Below are 6,258 nucleotides of genomic sequence, written 5' to 3'. Positions count from 1 at the left end.
CATGCTACGCAACCAAGAATACTGCATTACACAAATAATATCATCGAATCAGCAAAATCAACAAGAATGTGCATAAGAATCAATGCAGACCATCAAGACAAATAGGACATGATTAGGAACATTAAAAAGAACATTAGAACCATCTACAATAGCTACGTCAACACCACTTATTCAAATTTTCATCGATCAATACGCTAACTCATATGAACACTCAACAACAATAATTAGGACTAGAAAGATAGCTTGTGGGGCACCAAATCATGAACCATCTGAACTGAAGATACACATGAAGATAAAAAACATTCTCCCAAATATAGAAGCAAAGATATGATCATACCACATCTCACCAGATCAAATACCAAACTCTACCAACCACTACGTAGAAAGACTGAACTACAAACCAAATCAAATAATATGATCAAGTACACTTTCTAGATCACTTAAATCAATAAGAAAAGAAGGATTCCAGCATCCCAAATAGATAAATGATCCCTATAAACTCCATGCAATCACCAGAACATCAAACAACACTCTCCAACACCAAGGCATAGGAATATGTTGACATCAATGATAACAACATATCCTAGTAGTAACAATATCCAACAATTTCATCAGTTCACGATTGTCTAGATGTAATCTGAATGTTTTTGTAAGTTAGTGAGATTTCCTATAAGGTAGTGAGCCTTCCCTAAAGGTTGTATCCTTTCTAGGTTTTGTAATTTGAGTAGTGAGCTCTAGACAGTGTGCCTGAATGCATGTACATTCCCCATTGTATTAGTTCACTTACTCCTAACAGGGTATTATCTCATTTTGGCTAGGTTCCCATATGGTTTTTACCTTAACTAGGTTTTCCACATCAAAATCTTGGTGTTATGTGTGTTATTAATGTGGTGTTCATTTATTCTTTAAATATTGATTATCAGATCTAAGTTATCATTTAAGTTGTAGAAGTTTTTGTGCAAAATGATTCACCCCCTTCTCAGTTTGTTGGATTGTTTCCAACAATTGGTATCAAAGCCAAATCCTCATGAAGAATCTTGATTGCTTGAGGAGAGCTGGGACAACAACCTTTACTTTTAAGAAGGATAGTTAAAGATTTGATGGAATGAACTACACTCTCTGGAAGATGCATATGTAATGCCATTTGATATGTATTGGAGAAGAATACTAGAAGATCACTAAGAATGTCTATAATGTTCCTTAGAGTGGTCCTACTTCTCTAGATGAGCTAAAAGAAGCAGAATGCAATATTAGAACCAAGGAGGCATTGTTGAGTGCCTTGACAGATTCTGAGATGACTAATGTGATGGATCTTGAGACCACTCATGAGATCTGGGTAAAGTTGGAGACCTTGCATGAAGGTGATAGCCATGTGAAAGTTGCTAAGCTTCAAAGCCTAAAGGGTATATATGAGAAAATGAAGATGAGTAAATATGATAGCATTACTCATTTATACAAAAAGTGAATGAGCTTGTGTGCAGAATCAGATGTGTCGGTGGAGTCCTTGAAGAATCTAAGATCATTGCTAAAGTTTTGAGATCCTTTCCTCCTCCTTACAAACATAAAATTGCTACTATTGGAATCAAGGAACACTAAGAAGGGGGGATGAATCAGTGTTCCATCGTCTATTAAATTTTCTGACCTAACATTTAACCACTAGAAGCATAAGCATGAAACTAAAATACAAAAACACAAAACAATTCACCACAAAATCATAACACCAAGATTTTTACGTGGAAACCCAAATGGGAAAAACCATGGTGCGATTTGAACCCACAATATTATTCGACTATGGCTAGTAGCAAAACAATATTACATGAAAGGGAATGCACTAGCATTGAGGCACATTACCTAGAGCTTACAACTCAATTACAATAAGGGCTATGAAGACAGAAGACTCACTACCTTATAGATCATTTACAATGATGAATTACAATGAATGAACTCCAAAATAGCATCTAACAATGTCTGGATGAGTTCAAGTTAAATGCAAAACTCTGACTGTATCACCTCTACAATTCTACTCTATTTTATGTCTTAGTTAGCCACCAGATCAAGAATATGAATGTGAAACTATGCCAAAAGGGATTTGCGATCACTAATCAGTCATATTTCTTCATACCATACATCAAAAAGATATTCTACTCCGGTCTTATATATCGCAATCACAAAATAGACAATTATCAGGTCGATCTGTAGTGTAATGTGTAATCACGAGTCAACTTGACCTGATCACCAAAAAATGATAAAATGATGTCTCTATTTTGGTCCTATCATCCCATGCATGATTCATAACACCGTAATCATTGGAAAGCTTCTGGACCAAAGTTTCTCTGCTCAACCTGAAATGTCGGTTAATTGGTTACCAATTCACATCCACTTCCGATTATCAAGATCTATAGCTACTAGATAGAATCCCATGAAGAGTTTCCATCAATGAAAATCCTTAAACCAAAAATCAAGCATCAGTGTCGACTAGATGAGTGTCAATTACCAACAATCTCCCCCTTCGGCATTGATGGCAACACTTGTAAAATATGACTAAGTGTTGAAACCTATACACCGGATCAAAAGAATTTCTAAGGCTCCTCCTTATATAAAGTCCTCAAAAACCTGTAACATTCTCTATATATTTTTCACCTTTACTCTCCCCCTTTAACAACAATTCCAAAGGAGGGGTGTTGTCCAAAACTTATATTTGGGGATATCTACCAAAGACTTTACACATACTTGAAGGTATCAACAAAAATGGTCTTCAAAAATCCTAAGTGGTTATCCCACCTTGTCTTCAAGTTATCCAAAACTATAATGAATGCACTGAAAACATAGGCATGATTGTCCACATCCTTCAATTCAGTCAGAATAGGTTATCCCATAGCCTTCATACAATCTACTTTATTACTCAACATGGTGTCCATCTGGGGGGCAATCAAATTTTGGAGTTCACCAACTCTCCTCAAAATTTTATTCGTCTATGAATCAAGGCTCGAGATCTGATCACTGAGAGCCATTACCTACCCTTATATACTATTAGTTAGGGCTACATTAGAATCAAAAGACTATGAAATACCAGCTAGCTTACCCTAGAAAATACTTATTTGCTTGTCTATGTCTACTGTGAACTTTGGCAAAATTAGACAAGACTTATATATATTACTGCCTTCAGTCAATGCCTCTGAAATAGTGTGCAGACCTTTATTCAATCTTACTCTATCATCCTCTATCATTTTTTGGAATGTTTGCACTCTCACCTCTTTTAATCTATCTAACACCTGATTCATGGTAGACTTCTCCAAAGAATCAAAATTGGTATTTACATTACTAGTCAATTACAATAATTTACTGGAGGGGCTAGAATTGGGATCTAGTTGCAAACTGGATACCTTCTTCTGTAACACATCAACATACATCTGTATAAGTTTTTTTAATTCATTTTCTGATTTGACCAGATCTTAACTGGCCTGAGCCTATACTGTTTCTACATGAATCAACTTCTCTGTTGGTGACATTTGTCCAATATCAAGGTGGGCATCAAGATTGATTGAGATTTGAGGTAGGGTCCTTGTCCCTTTGACTGGAGAAGTATCAATTGTTGGAGCATCAACAACTCTCTTCCCTTTATCTACCTCAACACCCTACACCTCTATCTTCTTAGGTTCCTTTTCCTCAGCATCATTCCCTTTATCCTGTGCATTGGTGTTACCACTTGGTGTAGTGTGATCCTTTGGAATCTTAGGGACTTCTTCAATATTCTCTACCACCGGAGGATTTATACCAATCTAAGCATCAAGGGTTACATGGCCTTGATCTTCTGGATGTCCCTTTGTTTGATTTTCATCCTTCTGATCACTGGAGATACCTTCTTTTACTTTCGGATAGGAAGTCTGGATTACATCACTATATAAAGGGTTGTTCTTTATGATCCTTCTCTAGATTTCTTTAGTTTCTTTTCTTACTTCTTCAACCTTGCCAATTATTAATCTATTTACCCTATTCCTTCTTTTGAATTCCTTCTTATTTTCCTCCTCAATGAACCTTTTGGCTTCATCTTGGGAGATACAGGTGTAGACATTGATCAATTTTCTCTCTTTCATTTCTTTATCTATTTCACAAGTTGTCAACCTCCCCACATCAATAATATTATATAGACTCTTAGGGATGCTATGGTCAGTTCAATAAAAGTTTTACTAAAGTTTTGTAAGTACAAAACAATAGCTTCCTCAACTTTTCTTTGATCTACCTTAGCTAGATTTTCATAGTATGCTCCAATATTCTTCAAATTTCCATCTACAATGATCTCGTCAATCAATTGATCTATTGTCATTGGAGGAATAAATGCATATTTACCTTAAAAATTACTGGTTTCAAGATCATCATCAAGTTGTGTTCAGAGCTTCCTTCCTCTCTTGGGTCTTCCGATAAGGGTAGGATTAGATTTAGCTTTCTTTCTCTATGGGGCTCCATCGGTGGTTTCCTCACCACCCTTACAAATTCTCCTTTCTTCTTGGCCTTTTCTATTTCTTCATCTAATTCAATCTCAAATACCACCAGAGATACAGAAACATAGGTTCACTTGGGTTTCTCCCTTTTCTTCAAAACTCCCTTTTCAGATGAGATTTTTCCTACTAATGGTATTACCAGAGTAGGGGAAGACTTGGTCTCCTTTTGTTTTTCTTTGGAGGGAACCGATTCAATGTTAGGCTTCTTGGATTCCTTCTTAGGTTCAGTCTGAGAATGTTACTCCCTTTCTTGCTTCACTACTACTCTGGTGAATCCCATCTTCACATCCACTTCTTAGCCATTTTAGACACTTTCTCTTCCTTGCAGGCTCATTGAACTTATTGTGCAACTCCAGATCTTTTTCTTTGAAGGTGCCAAACCTGGGTTCTTTGGGGTCCACTGGTTTTCTCAGAATTTGTTGAACATATTCTTCAAGGGGCTGACCATCCACCTCATAACCCATTGGCAAGATCCAGACTATCCTAGGCTCCACATCTTCCATGTGACATTGGTCTTTGTCCACCATGAAGTAGATAGTGTTCTCATATTTCTCAACAATCTCTTTGGGAATCCTTTCTTTGTCTTTCATCCAGCCTTGGAAAGTCTTAAAGAAATTCCACAAGGCTGCTGTCGGATTTTCTTTATTTCCCAATATTTTTATACCTTTCTTGATCTGGGTGGCCGTTGATAAATCAAATGCCCATTGCACTCTACCTATAATGGGAATTTGATTCATGAAGTACAATGCCATATAGACAATTAGAGAACCAAACTTAATTACATTCTTCTTATCAGATTTAATCTTCTTCAAATTGCTTAGGAGCTCCTCAAGAAGGACTGAACAAAGATCATATTGAGTGTCTTCGTTCACCATTTGGTATGCTACATAAATGGCTATTATGGAGACTAAGTTCAGTCTGCTAGACTGGTAGACCTTGCAGCCAATGATCATGGATGCAAATCTCACATCATGCTCGCAAATATCATCAATTATCATAGATTTGTTATCAAATTGTACACTGGTTACCTTTGTGATAGTTGGGTTACCTACCTTCCTTAGATTCAGTTTGTCACCGGTTTGATGCAGATATGTGACTGCATGAATGTCTTGCTTGGTGATTTTGTATAGCTTGTCTAGCTATATAAATTCATCATGCACATGGATTAGGATATATCTTACCCACTCATCTTCATTGAACATGGGGAAATGCACAAACTATGTGAAACCCTTCCTCTACAATTTCACTTATTCTGGTTTAAGGCTACCATCCTTGTCCTGGAGGTGACTGTTGTAAAGTGCTAGAATTGCCTCATTACTGGTTTCTTCAATATTGTAGTGAATATAGGCTCTTACACTATCAACATGCAAAACACCATAGGGAACAGATGAGAAGGAACCATTTGGATCATCTTCTATAGACTTAAATGGGTGCTTCTTAAATTGTGGTCTTGCTCTCTCATAAACCTTAACTACCAAAGGCATATTAACAGAAGACAATGCCATTTCGGAAAATTAAGGGTTCAAAATACGCTTATGAAAATACCTCTTGTTCCTAACAGATTCACAATAACTTATGTCAGATCACCTCAAATATTTTCATCTCCTTAGATATTGTTTCACCTAGCTATGTTGCTTCAACTCTTCACTCACAATGTGAGAAATTATTCACATTTTCCCTTCTTAACCTTGCAAACCCTAGTTTCAAGTTGAAATAGATGCACTGATAAGGTTCAACCAGATGCCCTGTCCAGCATCAA

The sequence above is a fragment of the Cryptomeria japonica genome, chromosome 7 (genome assembly GCF_030272615.1).
Source record: "Cryptomeria japonica chromosome 7, Sugi_1.0, whole genome shotgun sequence".
Classification (NCBI taxonomy): Eukaryota; Viridiplantae; Streptophyta; class Pinopsida; order Cupressales; family Cupressaceae; genus Cryptomeria; species Cryptomeria japonica.
Note: the sequence above shows the minus strand (reverse complement) of the source record.